We start from the raw sequence: 19,598 nt of genomic DNA on the forward strand, positions 1-19,598 counted from the left end.
GTAATTATGGATCATTTGCATCATTACAATGCCATGGTGAAGATCTGCTAACTCCATTTGTTGGGGTCCCTGAAGCTTCCATGGGTCCAGTTTCAGTCACTTCTAAGTCCTGGTACAATTAAGGTTTCTTTTTCTAATTTCCATTAAAGTCTGTCTCCTTCATCGCTCTATCGAATTCTCACAATAAACTCCCACCTTTCCGAGGACAAGAACTAACTCTGGCAGGCATCATCTCACTGGTGCCTCCAGCAAGGTAAGGCAGGTGAGCTGAGCCCCATTTCACAGGTGAGGAGACTGTGGCTCCAGGAGCTGCTGGGCCTCATGGAGAGTTCCAGAGCCAGTGCGTGACCAGAACAACTCTTGACCTAAAAGATGCCTTTCTGAGGGTCCAGTGACCTTTCTGAGCAGTTAGTTCAGCTTGGCAGTGGGCCTAACAACCGCCCAGCAGTTGGAATGGCATCTCTGTGGCGCCTTCCATACCGGGTTCCACGTACCTATCAAAGTGCCTTTCCTTCTTTCTTGATTTTGTTTCCCAGCGATGTAGCCCCTCCTCTTACTAAGTCAGCTTTAGGTGGTTTGTGAGACCTGGACCAGTCCACACTGTCTCTGCTCTGCACGGAAACCCAAAGCCACCGAACTGGGTGCACCCCCTCCTCTCCGTGCCCACACCCACAGCAGGGGTGTTATCTGGCTAAGTGCTCCTTGATACTCAGGAGAGGCAGGTCTGACCCCAAGAAACCCCTTCCATCTGGTCTTTCAAAGATGGCTGGTTGAGGGGCCCAGGACAGGGAGTCTGCAAGGCATGGGGACAAATTTGATTCTAAACCTGGGAACTATTTTGCATTTGCTACCCCAGACTCTGTCCACGCTGGTTCTCTGTGTTTTCATTACCATATTTTTCAACATCTTTTCATCCCCTTTGCAAGAGAAAAAGAAAGGTGTCCCACAGAAGTGCAGGGGAAACTGATTACACACAAGCCCAGGAGGGAGGTTCATTATTACCTGCCTGCACTAACGACCCAAGGGGAAACAGGCAGCCCCATCTACAGTGGACTTTTACCTGTAATTAAACTTTAATTCACTCATGCCTTGTCCTTGGGGCCACATGCTGCTGGGAATCAATGCCAAGTAAACTGGACTCAGGCCAGGGCCTCCTGGAAGAACACCCAGAGGCATCACTGAGTAAAAATGGCTTTTCCTAACTATTAAATCCAATGATTTACTCAGGGGGCCAAAGAGAACTCTTCCAAAGGAAGCCCCTGGAGCTGCCTATGGGCAAAAAAGACAGATGCTTTCAGTAAACAACCCTACCCCGACACACACACACACACACACACACACACACTTGAACAAACGGCTTATGCAGTTACCCATTTAAATTCATCTCATCTCTGGTGGGAGCCATTGTTAATGCCTTGCACCTACATAGATTTCCTTCACAGTGGGATTATGCTGTGCATGCTGTCTTGGAATCTGATCTTTTTAACTTCACAGCATATTGTGATCATTTCCCTATGCCATTAGACATTAAGATGTGCTTGGTTACAGCCACAGTGTACTTTCCATAGATGCCAGCACCAGCATGTTACACATCCCATCCCACATGCTCTTTCTACAGTGTGACGCTGACATGACTCTATCAAGAGGTGGGGTCTGTGTTTCCTTCTTCTCAACCCCACCAGGCTTTTGTAATCGCTGTGTAAGTAGAATGTGTCATAGATGACTCTGTGTGATTTGCACAGCAGGTTATAAAAGGCAATATGGCTGCTGCCTGGCTCTCCTTTCTTTTCAACCTTGGAACCAAGACTCCACGTTGTGAGGAAGTCCAAGCTGCATGGAAAAGCCACACGTGACTGTTCCAGCTGACATACCCAGTTGGGCTCTAGCTGATTATCAGCATCTGCCAATGTGAGAGCGAGCAAACAGAACTTCGTATCATTCCAGCCTTTAAGTTATCCAGCTGAGGGCCCAGACATGGGCACGGAGCAGAGATGAGCCGTCTCCACTCTGTCCACAAAAAACCATGAGTGATGATAAAGGACATGGTTAGATAACTAAATACTGTTGTGTTGCATGAATACACAATAATTCCCCTTTTTTGGGCTCCTGATTGTCTCCAATTTTTTGTTGTTGTTATAAATAACACTGAAATGGGTCTCCATATAGCTGATTTTTTGCCCAATTAATCATCTAGCACCTTAAAAATAAATTTAGAGACGTGCAATAACCAGGTCAAAAGCTATGATCATTTCACCAGGAAGCAATGACTGAGTCAGTTTACACTCCCACCAGTCGTATACGAGAATATGTGAAAGTAGGCAGTGAGTTATTCTTAGTCACCATCCTCTGGCAACTTCACATTTCTTTTCCTCAGACTGACATCCCCAACCTCTGTTGGTCACATTTTTAAGTCTATAATTCTGGGGTTCAGAAACAAATTACTGGATGCCATCTTGGGAGTTGCTCAAGTCCAGGAGTGGATGGGAACTGCTGGTGGTGGGAACCTGGGGCCCAGCAGCTTTGCTCAGAACAAAGGGTCCCAGGGGCTGTCAAGGCTGATCACACTACAGACCAGAGGCTTTTTCTGCCCCGATGAAGCATGAATTGTATTGCAGTTAGTCCCAGCTTGAGGCAAGAGGGCTGGCCTTTTGTACCCATGTCAACCACTCATTGGCTGTGGGCTGCCCTGGGCAGGCTGGGGGTATAATAGTACAGGCCAGACAGCTCCTGTCTGCCAGAGCGACTCTCTGAAGGGAGCAGTTGTGAACAATTAATCATCAGCACTCCCAGCTTCTGGGGTTGTGTCCAGTGGCTAGGTGGAGGCATCTGGGTGTGACCAGGACAATGTCCACTACAGAGAGGATGATGCTGACTACATTTTTCATTATGAAAAGTGTCATGCCTATCTATGCGTTGGACAGTACATTTTATTCAATTAGTATTTAATTATTCAATTAGTTAAATAAGACCAAAGAGCAAAATAATATCAAGATTAATATAATATGGGGAGACAAATTAAAACCATCTTTAAGCCTTTTGTAGGACCTTGGTGATTCTTTTAGAGAACATAATAAGAAAATTAAATTCACATTGTTAAGCTGAGTCTTTCTCAGCAATGCCCAGGGTAGTGAGGCAATCTAAGGGAATGAGGTTGAATACTGTAAATTGTGCTTGGTAGCTGAAGAGTGACACATTTACCAGGAAATCTTTGCTTCCTAAAAATGGAATGTCAGGACAATTACAGCCATTAAGCTCATAAGAGAACAAAATGGGAGTTGAAAATTCCAAATCTAATTTGTCAGTAATGGACAAAAGATTATGTCCTTTGGGACATCCATTGCAGATAAACAACGAGCACTATTGGTCCAAATCTTACGCGTTCTTCAATTTAAATTGACTTTGCTCATTAGGAATCACAGTCCCATTGACTACAAAAAATGTACAAGCATTAAGGAGATGTTGAACCATTAACTGCTTGCTTAGAAAGACAACTCAAAGCCTTGGGAGCCCAGAGTGAGCAGTCCTACTGTGGTCAGGGCAGAGGGTTGGAGGTCTGCACCACTGTGAGAAATGACCCAGCTCGGTTTTTGTGTCGAGGAGCTGAAACAAACACACGCCCATGTCCCCTATGCACACAGAGCTCACTGTCTTCTTCAACACGACTTTAGTATTCCATCGTATGCATTAGTATAACTGCTATGCCAGGAGGGTTCTCAGGAAAGGAACATGAAAGCTCATTCATTACATGAACCTCTCAAAAGACACAGCAATGCCTCTATAAGAACCATCAACAGACCGCTTACTCCCTAAGATTCTTTGAATCTCTCACCTCAAAGTCCTCACCTTACTGTTGCCACCAATTCTAAACCATTAGTCATGTGTGAAACAGATCTCCAGTCCAGCTTCGATGCATGAGACAGGGTGCTCAGGGCTGGTGCACTGGGATGACCCTGAGGGGTGAGATGGGGAGGGAGGTGGGAGGGGGTTCAGGTTGGGGAACACATGTACACCCGTGGCTGACTCATGTCAATATTTATGTGACAAAACTTCACAATACTGTAAAGTAATTAGTCTCCAATTAAAATAAATAAATTTTAAAAAATAAACCATTAGTCATGATTTTTACCCAATCCTGATCAAGCATCAAACGTGAAGACCCGCTTTGATCAAACTTTCAGTTCTCATTGAGATCCAGCTTTGCCTTTGCCCCTTGGAGTCAGAGCTAAAGTCCCGTTGCAGTGGGGCTGGTGTTCTCCCTTCCACAGTGAGCAATCAGTTTAGCACTGTCTTAGCAACAGGCTGTGCTGGCGATATTTGGGGAGCTTACATTTGATGGCTTTTAATCGCTACAGCTTTTCTCAGGAGTAAATCTATTCTTTGCTTGTCTCTCATCTTCCGTCTCTTACTCCCATTTCTTCCCCTGCCCTTAGTATTGTGGTGTTTTCTATTTTACTCTAAGTCCCCTCAACGAAAACAACACGGAGATAAATAAATTTTCAAAGTAGAGGACAGAGAAAGACAAATGTCATATGCTAGCACTCAGATGTGGAATTTAATTTTTTTTAAATTACATAAGGGAACTTATTTACCAAACAGAAACAGACTCACAGATTTTGAAAACAAACTGATGATTACCAAAGGGAAAACATGGAGAGAGGTATAAATTAGGAGTCTGGGACTAACACACACACGACTAGACAGCACAGAAAGAGACAGTCGGCAAGGACCTACTGCACAGCACAGGGCACTCTACTCAATATTCTGTAGGAATCTACACGGGAGAAGAATTCAAAAGGGGTGAACATGTGCATCTGTGTAACCGAATCGCTATGCTGCTCACTGAGACTGACGCAGCACGGTAAATCAACGACATGCTCCAACACACCTTTTAAGTGGAGATCAAACCTATACACAGATTTTGTAAATTTTAAACCAAAAAAAATAATAATAGGTAGAAAAATTATAGAAGTGAGTCATTTGGCATCTAGCATTAAAGCTTTGAAATATATAAAACAAAGACGGTAGATATACATGGGCAAATGGACAAACCCACAGTCTCTATGACAAAATTAAAAATATCAGAAATTGACAGAGTAGACACAAATGAAGAATGTAGAATATCTGAATAACAATGAACAATATACAGTGAATATTATAACCTCAAAACAAGCAACACATTGCCTCCCCTTGCTTCACTTTCCATTCTTGGCCTCCGTGGCCCCTGCCTGATTCCTCACACGCCACTGGTGCCTCTTTCTCAGTCCTTCGCCTGTCCCTCCACCTCCCAGATTTGCCACGTGTGTGTCCCACGGCTTACTCCCTGGGCTCTTCTTCCCTCCAGCCACACTCGTTCCCTAAGCGCCCGCATCTAGTCTCTCGGCTGTAAATACCAACCACCTACTGACAGTTCCGAGGGCTTCCCTGGTGGCTCAGACCCTAAGGAGTCTGCCTGCAATGCGGGAGACCTGGGTTCACTCCCTGAGTAGGGAAGCTCCCCTGGAGAAGGAAATGGCAACCCACTCCGGTATTCTTGCCTAGAGAATTCCACGGACAGAGGAGCCTGGTGGGCTATGGTCCACGGGGTCGTGAGGAGTCAGACACGACTGAGCGACTAACACTTTCACTGTCACTTCACTGAGAGTTCCTAAATTTGTATCTCATTCCCAGCCCTCTCTCCCAAATCCCATATTCATGGATCCGATTAGCTACTCAAAACATCTCAAATTTAGCATTTCAGAAATTGAGTTCCGGATCTCCAGCTCCCAACCCGATCCATCTACAGTCTTCTGCATCTCAGTGAATGGCAGCTCTAGAAAGCCACTCAAGCTGAAACCCTGGCACAGTCCTGGACTCCTCTCTGCGATTCTCCAGCACCAAACTGTCAGGAAACCCCACTGACTCTACTTCCAAAACATATTCTCAATCCAACTAGTTCTCTTCATCTCTACTGCTGCCACCCTGATCCAAGCCACCATCATTTCTCATCTGAACAATGACAATAACCTCCTAACCACTTCCTGGCCTCCACTCTTGTTCCCCTACACTCAAATCTACATAAAGTAATCAATGTTACTTCTGAAAAACTGAGATTGTGGCATCTTTCTATCCAAACCCACTTCACTAAAGGTCCAAGTCCTGCAAAGCCCTACAAAGCCTTTCAGGAAGTGTGCACACCCGCACACACACACATACATGCACACCTCCTCTACCCTCACGCTTCAAGTGGGCCTTGACCACCCTACACGAGATTGTGATCTGTGCCCCGACCCTCTAGTCCCCATCCTACTTTACTATTTTGGAAACCATTGGTCACTTTCCATAGCACACGTAATATGACTTTATAACTTGTTTATTCTATGTGAGTATTGCTTATCACTTGTGTCTTCTCACTTAAATGAAAGCTCCACAAGGGTAAGGATCTTTATTTTGTTCACTGATAACATCCTAAGAATCTGAAACAGTGAGTGGCCACTTAGGCTCTCACTAAATATTTGCGGAGTGAATATGCACTTTTTTCATGCTAGGATGAAACATTCCCAAATTTTGACCATTAGGTCACAGAGGGAATGTTGACAAATTTCAAAAAGTGGAAATTATAATGACCAAAGTGCAATATAATAATAGGTTATTAACTAAATAGTGCTTTAAAAATCTTTCCCCTTGGATATTTTACAATACTTCTGATGTCTTTTTTTCTTTTTCCTTTCTCTCTCCCTACTTTAGCTGCCTTGTGACCTCCTAACAAATTTGTGACTCCCCAAGGATACTCTGTGTTTTGTTCTACCAACAGCCACTTGCACCCTAATACAGACCATAGCCTGTTCATGGACTCATCAGCTCAATGATCAAGGAAATTGCCGAGGAGGTGATGCACAGGTTCTGCACACAGACAGTGAGTATTTTGATACAATCTAAGATGTGATGCAATCTCAAAAACGACAGAATGATCTCTGTTCGTTTCCAAGACAAACCATTCAATATCACAGTAATCCAAGTCTATGCCCCAACCAGTAATGCTGAAGAAGCTGAAGTTGAATGGTTCTATGAAGACCTATAAGACCTTTTAGAACTAACATCCAAAAAAGATGTCCTTTTCATTATAGGGGACTGGAATGCAAAAGGAGGAAGTCAAGAAACACCTGGAGTATCAGGTAAATTTGGCCTTGGAATGCGGAATGAAGCAGGGCAATGACTAATAGAGTTTTGCCAAGAAAATGCACTGGTCATAGCAAACACCCTCTTCCAACAACACAAGAGAAGACTCTACACATGGACATCACCAGATGGTCAACACCGAAATCAGATTGATTATATTTTTTGCAGCCAAAGATGGAGAAGCTCTATACAGTCAACAAAAACAAGACCAGGAGCTGACTGTGGCTCAGATCATGAACTCCTTATTACCAAATTCAGACTTAAATTGAAGAAAGTAGGGAAAACCGCTAGACCATTCAGGAATGACCTAAATCAAATCCCTTATGATTATACAGTAGAAGTGAGAAAAAGATTTAAGGGACTAGATCTGAAAGATAGAATGTCTGATGAACTATGGAATGAGGTTCGTGACATTGTACAGGAGACAGGGATCAAGACCATCCCCATGCAAAAAAGCAAAATGGCTGTCTGGGGAGGCCTTACAAACCACTGTGAAAAGAAGAGAGACAAAAAAAAAAAGGAGAAAAGGAAAGATAGAAGCATCTGGAATGCAGAGTTCCAAAGAGTAGCAAGAAGAGATAAGAAAGCCTTCTTCAGCAATCAATGCAAAGAAATAGAGGAAAACAACAGAATGGGAAAGACTAGAGATCTCTTCAAGAAAATTAGAGATACTAAGGGAACATTTCATGCAAAGATGGGCTGGATAAAGGACAGAAATGGTATGGACCTAACAGAAGCAGAAGATATTAAGAAGAGGTGGCAAGAATACATAGAAAAACTGTACAAAAAAGATCTTCATGACCCAGATAATCACGATGGTGTGATCACTCATCTACAGCCAGACATCCTGGAATGTGAAGTCAAGTGGGCCTTAGAAAGCATCACTACGAACAAAGCTAATGAGGGTGATGGAATTCCAGTTGAGCTTTCTCAAATCTTGAAAGATGATGCTATGAAAGTGCTGCACTCAATATGCTAGCAAATTTGGAAAACTCAGCAGTGGCCACAGAACTGGAAAAGGTCAGTTTTCATTCCAATCCCAAAGAAAGGCAATGCCAAAGAATACTCAAACTACAGCACAATTGCACTCATCTCACATGCTAGTAAAGTAATGCTCAAAATTCTCCTAGCCAGGCTTCAGCAATACGTGAACAGTGAACTTCCTGATGTTCAATCTGGTTTTAGAAAAGGCAGAGGAACCAGAGATCAAATTGCCAACATCCGCTGGATTATCGAAAAAGCAAGAGAGTTTCAGAAAAACATCTATTTCTGCTTTATTGACTATGCCAAAGCCTTTGACTGTGTGGATCACAATAAACTGTGGAAGGTTCTAAAAGAGATGGGAATACCAGACCACCTGACTTGCCTCTTGAGAAATCTGTATGCAGGTCAGGAAGCAACAGTTAGAACTGGACATGGAACAACAGACTGGTTCCAAATAGGAAAAGGAGTACGCCAAGGCTGTATATCGTCACCCTGCCTATTTAACTGCTATGCAGAGTACATCATGAGAAACGCTGGAGTGGAAGAAACACTAGCTGGAATCAAGATTGCCGGGAGAAATATCAATAACCCCAGATATACAGATGACACCACCCTTATGGCAGAAAGTGAAGAGGAGCTAAAAAGCCTCTTGATGAAAGTGAAAGAGGAGAGTGAAAAAGTTGGCTTAAAGCTCAACATTCAGAAAACGAAGATCATGGCATCTGGTCCCATCACTTCATGGGAAATAGATGGGGAAACAGTGGAAACAGTGTCAGACTTTATTTTGGGGGGGTCCAAAATCACTGCAGATGGTGATTGCAGCCATGAAATTAAAAGACGCTTACTCCTTGGAAGAAAAGTTATGACCAATCTAGATAGCATATTGAAAAGCAGAGACATTACTTTGCCGACTAAGGTCTGTCTAGTCAAGGCTATGGTTTTTCCTGTGGTCAGGTATGGATGTGAGAGTTGGACTGTGAAGAAGGCTAAGTGCCAAAGAATTGATGCTTTTGAACTGTGGTGTTGGAGAAGACTCCTGAGAGTCCCTTGGACTGCAAGGAGATCCAACCAGTCCATTCTGAAGGAGATTAGCCCTGGGATTTCTTTGGAAGGAATGATGCTAAAGCTGAAACTCCAGTACTTTGGCCACCTCATGCGAAGAGTTGACTCATTGGAAAAGACTCTGATGCTGGGAGGAATTGTGGGCAGGAGGAGAAGGGGACGCAGAGGATGAGATGGCTGGATGGCATCACTGACTCAATGCACATGAGTCTGAGTGAACTCTGGGAGCTGGTGATGGACAAGGAGGCCTGGTGTGCTGCAATTCATGGGGTCGCAAAGAGTCGGACACGACTGAGAGACTGAACTGAACTGAAATGAAGATGTGATGTTTCCTGCAGCAGGGAGTCAGGCAAAGAGCCCACACCTGGAGACTGGACTGGGCTTTTCACAATGGCCCATGAGCACTGGCCCATCTCTGTGTAAGATGGTTATGTGTTCCCTGTGTCTCCAAGAGCAGCTGTGAGCACAGGACTTCCAATCCTCATCATGTTCTCATTCATTTCACTTTACTGAATACACTTTTAAAATTAAAGTATAACATACATTAAGAGAAATGTACGAATCATAAAACAGATAGCTCTGCCATGGACCAAGTTGTAGTCTCCTCACAGAAAATTCATATCTTGAAGCCCTAATTTCCAGTGTGACTGTATTTGGACATAGGGCCTATGAGATGATAAAGGTTCAATGAAGTCATAAGGGTGGGGCCCTAATCCTATAGGACTGGCATCCTTATAAGAAGGGGAAGACCTGGGCATCTATCCAGAGGGAGTGAGTGAAAGTTGCTCAGTTGTGTCTGACTCTTGGTGACCTCATGGACTACACAGTCCATGGAATTCTCCAGGCCAGAATACTGGAGTGGGTAGCCGTTCCCTTCTCCAGGGGATCTTCCGAACCCAGGGATTGAACCTAGGTTTCCCACATTGTAGGTGGATTCTTTACCAGTTGAGCTCCCAGGGAAGCCCTGGGCATGTATCCGGAGAAAACCATCATCTAAAAGGATACATGCTCCCCAGTGGTCACTGAAGCACTGTCTACAATAGTCAAGACAGGGAAGCACCCTGAATGTCCGTTGACAGGAGGAACGGATAAAGAAGACGTGGTACACATATACAATGAAATATTACTCAGCCACAAGCAAGAATGGAATCCCATCTGCAGCAACACGGACGGACCCAGAGGTTATCATACTAAGTGAAGTAAGTCAGACAGAGAAAGACAAATATATGATATTACTTGTATGCGGAATCTTTAAAAAATGGTACCAATGAAATTATTTACAAAACAGAAATTGAGTCACAGATGTAGAAAACAAACTTTTGGTTACCAGGGAGTACAGGGGGAAGGAATAAACTGGGAGATTGGTACTGACATATACACACTACTAGACATAAAATAGATAACTAATAAGGACCCAGAAGGGCTTCCCAGGCGGCGCTAGTGGTAAAGAACCCACCGATGTAGGAGACATAAGAGATGTAGGTTTGATCCCTTGGTTGGGAAGATCTCCTGGAGGAGGGCATGACAACCCACTCCAGTATACTTGCCTGAAGAATCCCATGGACCGAGGAACCTGGTGGGCTACCATCCATAGACTCACAAACAGTCGGACACGACTGAAGCAACTCAGCACGCATGCAAGCAAGGATCCAGAAGCCTTCATTATCTCCCCTCCCAATCCTCTTCCTTCCAAAAGTTAGCCAATATACTAATGTCTAACATCATAGATCAGTTTTGCCTATTTGGGGTTTTTAAATAAACAGAACCATATAGGGATTAAAGTCCATTTTTCTAAATAATTCCTACTCTAAGTACCAAAAAAAAAAAAAAGGGAAACTATAAATTATTATATTAGAAAGAAAAGCGCACACACACACATTAGGATTAGCAACAGAGAAACAATTATAAACATGGAAGAGTTTTCTTTTTTAATGTATTCTTCTTTATAATTTTATTTATTTATTTATTGTCTGTGCTGGGTCTGCGTTTCTGCGAGGGCTTTTCCCTAGCTGCAGAGAGCGGGCCTTTCATCTGGGTGGCTTCCCTCCTTGTCGAGCAAGGGCTCTAGGGCATGTGGGTTTCACATGGACTCAGGAGTTGCAGTTTCCAGGCTCTGGAGCACAGGCTCAATAGTTATGGCTCACAGCTTAGCTGCTCTGTGGCCCATGGGATCTTCCCAGATCAGAGATTGAACCTGTGTCTCCTGTATAGGCAGGCAGATTCTTTATCACCGAGCCACCAAGGAAACCCTTTTGAAGAGTTTCCTAAAGGATGCATCAATGATGTGAAACTTCATGTGAATAAATAAGGAAAACTAGAGCACATGAATATTTATAGGGCAGTATGGATGAGAAAAGGGCTCCCCTCCACCCCGGTGGTTCAGTAGTAAAGAACCTGCCAGTACAGGAGACCAGGGTTTGATCCCTGGGTTGGAAAGATCCCCTGGAGAAGGAAATGGCAACTCATTCCAGTATTCTTGCCTGGAAAATCCCATGGACAGAGAAGCCTGGAGGGCTACAGCCCACGGGATCACAAAAGTGTCAGACATGACTTAACAACTAAACAACAACAATATAGATGATAAAAGTGATTTAAGAAAAAATAAAACAACCTGAAAAGAAAAAGCAGTCAAAGATCTACCCTAAACAAGGCAACTGGGGCTAAATAATTAAACAGAACCAGCGAATTTTCATATTACATAAATTATTCTACAGCACAGAAAAAGATGGACATCTCTGCATTTATGAACCTTGCATAAATCTGATACCAAATCAGTGAATTAGAAGAAGGAGATCGGTTGATTTTACTTAGGAATATGGATGAAAAAGTATCCTAATAAAATAGTAGCAAATTAAACTCAGCAGTGGATTGAAAGGATAATATATTGTGGGTTTATTCTAGAAATAGATGATTGAACATTAAGATATCTATTACTGCAATTCAGTACAGAGATTAAAGGGGGGAAATATCATTATCTCACTATATACTGACAAAATTCAATACTATTCTTACATTAATTTTTTAAAAAGCATCTCCTAGCAAAACAGATATTAAAGGAAACTTTCTTAACTTGATGATGGATATCTTCCAGACATTTGCAGCCAGCCAAAAAAGGGAGGAGTCAGCCACAGCTGAATGCAAAGAAGAAGGATTTTTGGTTTTTATTTTTATTAAATTAAATTATTTATTAGTAGATAATGTCTCATGCTTAAAATTCAAAAGACATTAGAGGGTATAGAGTCAAAACCTCTCTCCCAGCCCATTCTCCAGTCACCCATTTACCCTCTCTATTATTACATTCTTGGTTATCTTTCCAGAGATATCTTTCTGTGCATTTGCCAAAAAATAAAAGTGTAAGTACTTTTTATACATTGACAGAAAACACCAGTTCTCTTTAGCAGTATATAGATGGTTTCATATAAATACATAAAATGCTTCTTCACGCTTTTTTTCTGACTAAAAATTCTTTTTTTTAAAATTTTCATTTTTACTTTATTTTGCTTTACAATACTGTATTGGTTTTGCCATACATTGACATGAATCAGCCACGGGTGTACATGAGTTCCCAATCCTGAACCACCCTCCCACCTCCCACCCCATATCATCTCTCTGGATCATCCCCGTGCACCAGCCCCAAGCATCCTGTACCTTGGGTAAATATATCTTAAATGTGTTCAACTAGCACTCTGCTGAGAAATAGTTAGGTTGTTCCAAACCTTTGCTATGACAAACATGCTGTGGTTAATAAGCTTTCTATGTGTGTCATTTTGTACAGGTGTGAATGTGTGTGTAGGACTGTGTACTAAAAAATTTGCCTCTGTCCAGAGATGGTGTGGCTTTTGCCTTCAGCTTCTGGAGGGTTTGGGATGTCTGAGAGGTGAGACTTTTCATGGTAAGTTAGGAGAAGGAGAAGTGGAAGATCGCAAGCTTCCTCTTCAGACAAATTTACATCAGGAAGCAACACATTAAGAAGTGGAGGATCTTGAATCCTTTCTTCTCTCAGGAATCCCTGGTTCTGCCCAGGAGCATGAGGGCCCGGTTCTGAAGATGGCACTCTACTGCCCCATGACTCTATCACGTCCTGTTCCACTTTGCTCTTGATGCGGCCACCGTTTGTCTCCACTTCCTCAACCCCTGCGCATCTCTTGCTTCAAACACCTCTGAGAATACTCTCCCCACTTCCTTGCCTTTAACCCCCTGGTGTCTACCAGGGTGCGCCCCGCCATGACTTTTTATTCTCTCACAGTCCACGGTAGGGTTATTTTTTTCTCCCCACCCTCTTACAAAAAAATTCTGCTCTGTTCTTGGTGGGAATATAATGTGGGACAATCTCTATGGGGCCATCTTATTCATCTTGACCAAATTTGCAAATGCACAAAAGACCCAGAAATTCTACTTACAGGGTCTTATATTTGTGAAGAGTTTAGGGCCAATTACAAGCTTACAGGATATAGTCTCCACAAAGACCATCCTCTCTTCTGACACCAACTGCAAGTTCAGAGGTTTCCCAAACCACCAGGGAGCTTGATAACTGACTAGAAATACTCACAGAATTCACTGAAAGTCATTATACACATGGTTACAGGTTACTGCAGTGAAAGGATGCAGATTAAGATGAGCCAAAGGAGGAGAAGCATAGGGCAGAGCCCAGGAGGGCTACAGACATGAGCTTCCACCATCCTATCCCGCATGGAGTTAGGGCACGCTCCCCTCCAAACATCGCTGTGTGACAATACACTTGAAGTATCATCAACTAGGGAAGCCCACTGTTCAAAGTTCTTGTAAGTTTACACAGGCATGCTTGATTGTGTCATAGCCTGTATGGTTGAACTTAGTCCCCAAGTCAACTGGTAATGCAAGACCCATAAGGTTAGTCTTTCTGGCGTGGCCAGCCCTACCCTAGGACTGTTGAATGCGGCCAGCCTCCACTCTAAACAAAGACATTCCTACTACTGAAGCCCACACGCCTAGAGCCCATGCGCCGCAACAAGAGAAACCACCACAGTGAGAAGGCCACATGCCACCTCTAGAGAATAGCTCCCACTCACTGCAACTAGAGAAAGGATGTACGCAACAGCAAAGACTCAGTGCAGTCAAAATAAATACATCAATTTTTTTTTAAAAAAGATAAGTCTGCAACAAGAACACTTTGATAAAAATATATTTAAGGCTCACACATGTATGTTGGGAGACTTTATCCTTTGCAGTTATTTAATCTTAAGATGAAAAAGAATAGGTGTTAACTTAGAAATGTGTGAAGGGTAGACAGTTATACAATATTCTTTAGGCACAAGAGCTAAAGGAAAGCTTCAGCAGAAGTCTGGTAATGTGGACACCAGCTAAAGAAAATAGAGATTTTAATGATTTCATGGGGGTGGAGGTGGTGGGGGGGTGGATGCTAGGTTGGAGAGCTTGATTCATCTGAGTGGGAAATGGCAGAACCAGAATTCTTGGACTCGCCAGCTATTGGGGATGGGGCAGGGAGGTTTAGCAGCAGATGAGGAATCTTCATGCTCTTCCTTTGAAATCTCACTTGTCTCTCTTGAGAGTGTGTTCCTTTCCTTCCTTCTCTCTCTCTTTGGGTCTCCATCCGCCACCCTTGTTCTCCCCATTTCTTTATGTCTTAACCCGATCCTTCTCCCTTCAGATTTGCTTCTCTTCCTTTTGACCCCCCTCACACTACTCCCACCCTTGTTCACTCTAGCAACTGAACTAGCAATAGTGCCAAACAAATGACTGTCTACTGTCAACTGTCAACAAATGACTGTGTTCTGCTGTCAACTGCACATGCCAGAGTTTCAGGTTCTTAATTCTTACTTCTGAAAATTGAGTGAGATGTACTTTCTCTCTCTTTCAAAAATGTAATCTGTCTACCATTTACTTCCGAAAGGGGCACACTTGCTTTATTCCCTGTGGATCAGGAGCTCTTGAGGAGGTAGGAGAAAGCTTCTCATCCTCATCTATAGTATATAAAACGATACGCTTTTCCTTTGGGGACAGTGCTTTCCTTTCTCATGGACCTGTGAACACAGTAGTTCCAATAGGGTTCCTCCTTAGTGTGTGACAAACTTAAGGGCTCCCGTCCCTTCTTTCCGCTGCTTTTCCTTCTTTCCTCCACATTCCACGGATGTTACTAGAGACTTTTTATCTCTGGTTTTTGCACTTCCAGATTCTCCCTTCACAGTTTCTGCTGTCCAGCCACCACTTTCTGGGGCTCTTACTGCCATGGCTATGCAGCTGGCCTAGAGGGTCAGGGAGGTTCCTGATCCCTGAGGGTAACTCCCTTCCCCTTGACATAGATGTTCAGTGAGTTGTTCAGTCTGAAAAAGTCAAGAAGCCCATGCAGTCATGTTTCCAGAAACTTCCTATGAAGAGACCTATAGAATGTCATTGTCTACAGATCTTTCGCACCTTTGATAATCTATCACATGGAGCCAACCAGGTTGGAAGGCGGTTTTCATCTCAGTTCAGCAAATACCAGTGAGGCTCTGGGCCAGCTGTTTAATTTTACTGGGCCCCAGCTGGAAAGATAATGTCTGAAGAAGCTTCCCACTCCAGAATTTATGACTTCATCAAGTCCTTTGGTTAGCTGGCATTACAAAAAATAAAGAATATCTTGCCAACCAGCCCTTGTCTGCCTCTCCTCCTCTGTCTAGTTCCTAAATGTAACCCAGCACTGGCACAAGGTAGGAACTCCCCAGGTTGCTATGTGCCCAATATGTTACTGGAGATCAGTAGAGAAATAACTCCAGAAAGAATGAAGGGATGGAGCCAAAGCAAAAAAAAAAAAAAAACAACCAAAAACAAAAAACAAATACCCACTTGTGGATGGGACTGGTGATAGAAGCAAGGTCTGATGCTGTAAAGAGGAATATTGCATAGGAACCTGGAATGTTAGGTCCATGAATCAAGGCAAATTGTAAGTGGTCAAACAGGAGATGGCAAGAGTGAACATCGACATTCTAGGAATCAGCAAACTAACATGGACTGGAATGGGTGAATTTAACTCAGATGACCATTATATCTATTACTGTGGGCAAGAATCCCTTAGAAGAAATGGAGTAGCCATCATAGTCAACAAAAGAGTCCAAAATGCAGTACTTGGATGCAATCTCAAAAACAACAAAATAATTTCTGTTCATTTCCAGGGCTAACAATTCAATATCACAGTAATCCAAGTCTATGCCCTGACCAGTAATGCTGAAGAAGCTGAAGTTGAATGGTTCTATGAAGACCTACAAGACCTTTTAGAACTAACATCCCCAAAAGATGTCCTTTTCATTATAGCGGACTGGAATGCAAAAGTAGGAAGTCAAGAAACACCTGGAGTAACAGGCAAATTTGGGCTTGGAATGAGGAATGAAGCAGGGCAAAGACTAATAGAGTTCTGCCAAAAGAATGCACTGGTCATAGCAAACACCCTGTTCCAACAACACAAGAGAAGACTCTACACATGGATCACCAGATGGTCAACACCGAAATCAGATTGATTATATTTTTTGCAGCCAAAGATGGAGAAGCTCTACACAGTCAGCAAAACAAGACCGGGAGCTGACTGTGGCTCAGATCATGAACTCCTTATTGCCAAATTCAGACTTAAATTGAAGAAAGTAGGGAAAACCACTAGACCATTCAGGTATGACCTAAATCAAATCCCTTATGATTATACAGTGGAAGTGAGAAAAAGATTTAAGGGACTAGATCTGATAGATAGAGTGCCTGATGAACTATGGACGGAGGTTCATGACATTGTACAGGAGATAGGGATCAAGACCATCCCCGTGGGAAAGAAATGCAAAAAAGCAAAATGGCTGTCTGGGGAGGCCTTACAAACAGCTGTGAAAAGAAGAGAAGTGAAAAGCAAAGGAGAGAAGGAAAGATATAAGCATCTGAATGCAGAGTTCCAAAGAATAGCAAGGAGAGATAAGAAAGCCTTCCTCAGCGATCAGTGCAAAGAAATAGAGGAAAACAACAGGATGGGAAAGACTAGAGATCTCTTTGAGAGAATTAGAGATATCAAGGGAACATTTCATGCAAAGATGGGCTTGATTAAGGACAGAAATGGTCTGGACCTAACAGAAGCAGAAGATATTAAGAAGAGGTGGCAAGAATACACAGTAGAACTGTACAAAAAAGATCTTCATGACCCAGATAATCACAATGGTGTGATCACTCACCTAGAGCCAGACATCCTGGAATGTGAAGTCAAGTGGGCCTTAGGAAGGATCACTACGAACAAAGCTAATGGAAGTGATGGAATTCCAGTTGAGCTGTTTCAAATCCTGAAAGATGATGCTGTGAAAGTGCTGCACTCAATATGCCAGCAGATTTGGAAGACTCAGCAGTGGCCACCGGACTGGAAAGGGTCAGTTTTCATTCCAATCCTAAAGAAAGGCAATGCCAAGGAATGCTCAAACTACCGCACAATTGCACTTATCTCACACACTAGTAAACTAATGCTCAAAATTCTCCAAGCCAGGCTTCAGCAATACATGAACTGTGAACTTCCAGATGTTCAAGCTGGTTTTAGAAAAGGCAGGGGAATCAGAGATCAAATTGCCAACATCTGCTGGATCATCAAAAAAGCAAGAGAGTTCCAAAAAAAATCTACTTTTGCTTGATTGACTATGCCGAAGCCTTTGACTGTGTGGATCACAATAAACTGGAAAATTCTGAAGGAGATGGGAATACCAGACCACCTGACTTGCATCTTGAGAAACCTATATGCAGGTCAGGAAGCAACAGTTAGAACTGGACATGGAACAACAGACTGGTTCCAAATAGGAAAAGGAGTACGTCAAGGCTGTATATTGTCACCCTGCTTATTTAACTTATACGCAGAGTACATCATGAGAAATGCTGGGCTGGAAGAAGCCCAAGCTGGAATCAAGATTGCTGGGAGAAATATCAATAACCTCAGATATACAGATGACACCACCCTTATGGCAAAAAGTGAAGAAGAACTTAAAAAGCCTCTTGATGAAAGTGAAAGAGGAGAGTGAAAAAGTTGGCTTAAAGCTCAACATTCAGAAAACTAAGATCACGGCATCCGGTCCCATCACTTCATGGGAAACAGTGAAAACAGTGGCTATTTTCTTGGGCTCCAAAATCACTGCTGGTAGTGATTGCATCTGTGAAATTAAAAGACATTTACTCCTTGGAAGGAAAGTTATGACCAACCTAGACAGCATATTAAAAAGCAGAGGAAGTGCGCTCGGCGGCCCCGCGGATCTGTCTCTTGCTTCAACAGTGCTTGGACGGAACAGACCCAGGGACGCCCCTTGCTCCAGCCTCCGACCACCCTCCAACCTTTTTTCCAGTGGGAACCTCCGGAGTCAGCCACTCAGCTGTCCGCGATCACCGGGACCAGCCCCCATTTTTTAACTCCTTATTATTACCGACCAATCATGAGCTCCCAGATTCGTCAGAATTATTCTACCGAGGTGGAGGCCGCCGTCAACCGCCTCGTTAACATGCAACTGCGGGCCTCCTACACCTACCTCTCTCTGGGCTTCTATTTCGACCGCGACGATGTGGCCCTGGAAGGAGTGGGTCACTTTTTTCGCGAATTGGCCAAGGAGAAGCGCGAGGGCGCGGAGCGTCTCTTGAAACTGCAAAACCAGCGTGGCGGCCGCGCCCTCTTCCTGGACGTGCAGAAGCCATCTCAAGATGAGGGGGGTAAACCCAGGACGCTATGGAAGCCGCCCTTCTCCTAGAGAAGAACCTGAATCAAGCCCTGCTGGATCTGCATGGCCTGGCTTCTGCCCGCGGAGACCCCCACATCTGTGACTTCCTGGAGAACCACTTCCTAGATGAGGAAGTGAAACTCATCAAGAAGATGGGTGACCACCTGACCAACCTCCGTAGGCTGGCTGGTCCCCAGGCTGGGTTGGGTGAGTATCTCTTCGAAAGGCTTACCCTCAAGCACGACTAGGAGCTTCTGGAGACCAGTGGCCATTGAAGAACCCACCTAACATCAGGGCTGCCTGAAGCCCCTCTCTGCAGCCACTAGGCAGCTTTTTAACACCCTGGAGCCCTCTCTCAAGCCTTGGACCAAATGGAAACAATAAAGCTTTTTGCAGCAAAAAAAATAAAAAAAAAAAAGCAGAGACATCACTTTGTCAACAAACGTCTGTCTAGTCAAGGCTAAGGTTTTTCCAGTAGTCATGTATGGATGGTGAGAGTTGGACTCTAAAGAAAGCTGAGTGGCGAGGAATTGATGCTTTTGAACTGTGGTGCTGGAGAAGAGTCTTGAGAGTCCCTTGGACTGCATGTAGATCCAACCAGTTCATCCTAAAGAAGATCAGTCCTGGGTGTTCATTGGAAGGACTGATGTTGAAGCTGAAACTCGAATACTTTGAACACCTGATGCAAAGAGCTGACTCATCTGAAAAGAC

At 43.6% G+C, this 19,598-nt stretch overlaps 1 pseudogene across 1 annotated transcript; it reads left to right on the forward strand.

The window, feature by feature from the left end:
• Nucleotides 18,410–19,292, forward strand: LOC108633376 (annotated as a pseudogene). Its single transcript, XR_001917044.1, has one exon. The product of XR_001917044.1 is annotated as a ferritin light chain pseudogene (transcript).

The sequence above is a fragment of the Capra hircus genome, chromosome 22 (genome assembly GCF_001704415.2).
Source record: "Capra hircus breed San Clemente chromosome 22, ASM170441v1, whole genome shotgun sequence".
Classification (NCBI taxonomy): domain Eukaryota; kingdom Metazoa; phylum Chordata; class Mammalia; order Artiodactyla; family Bovidae; genus Capra; species Capra hircus.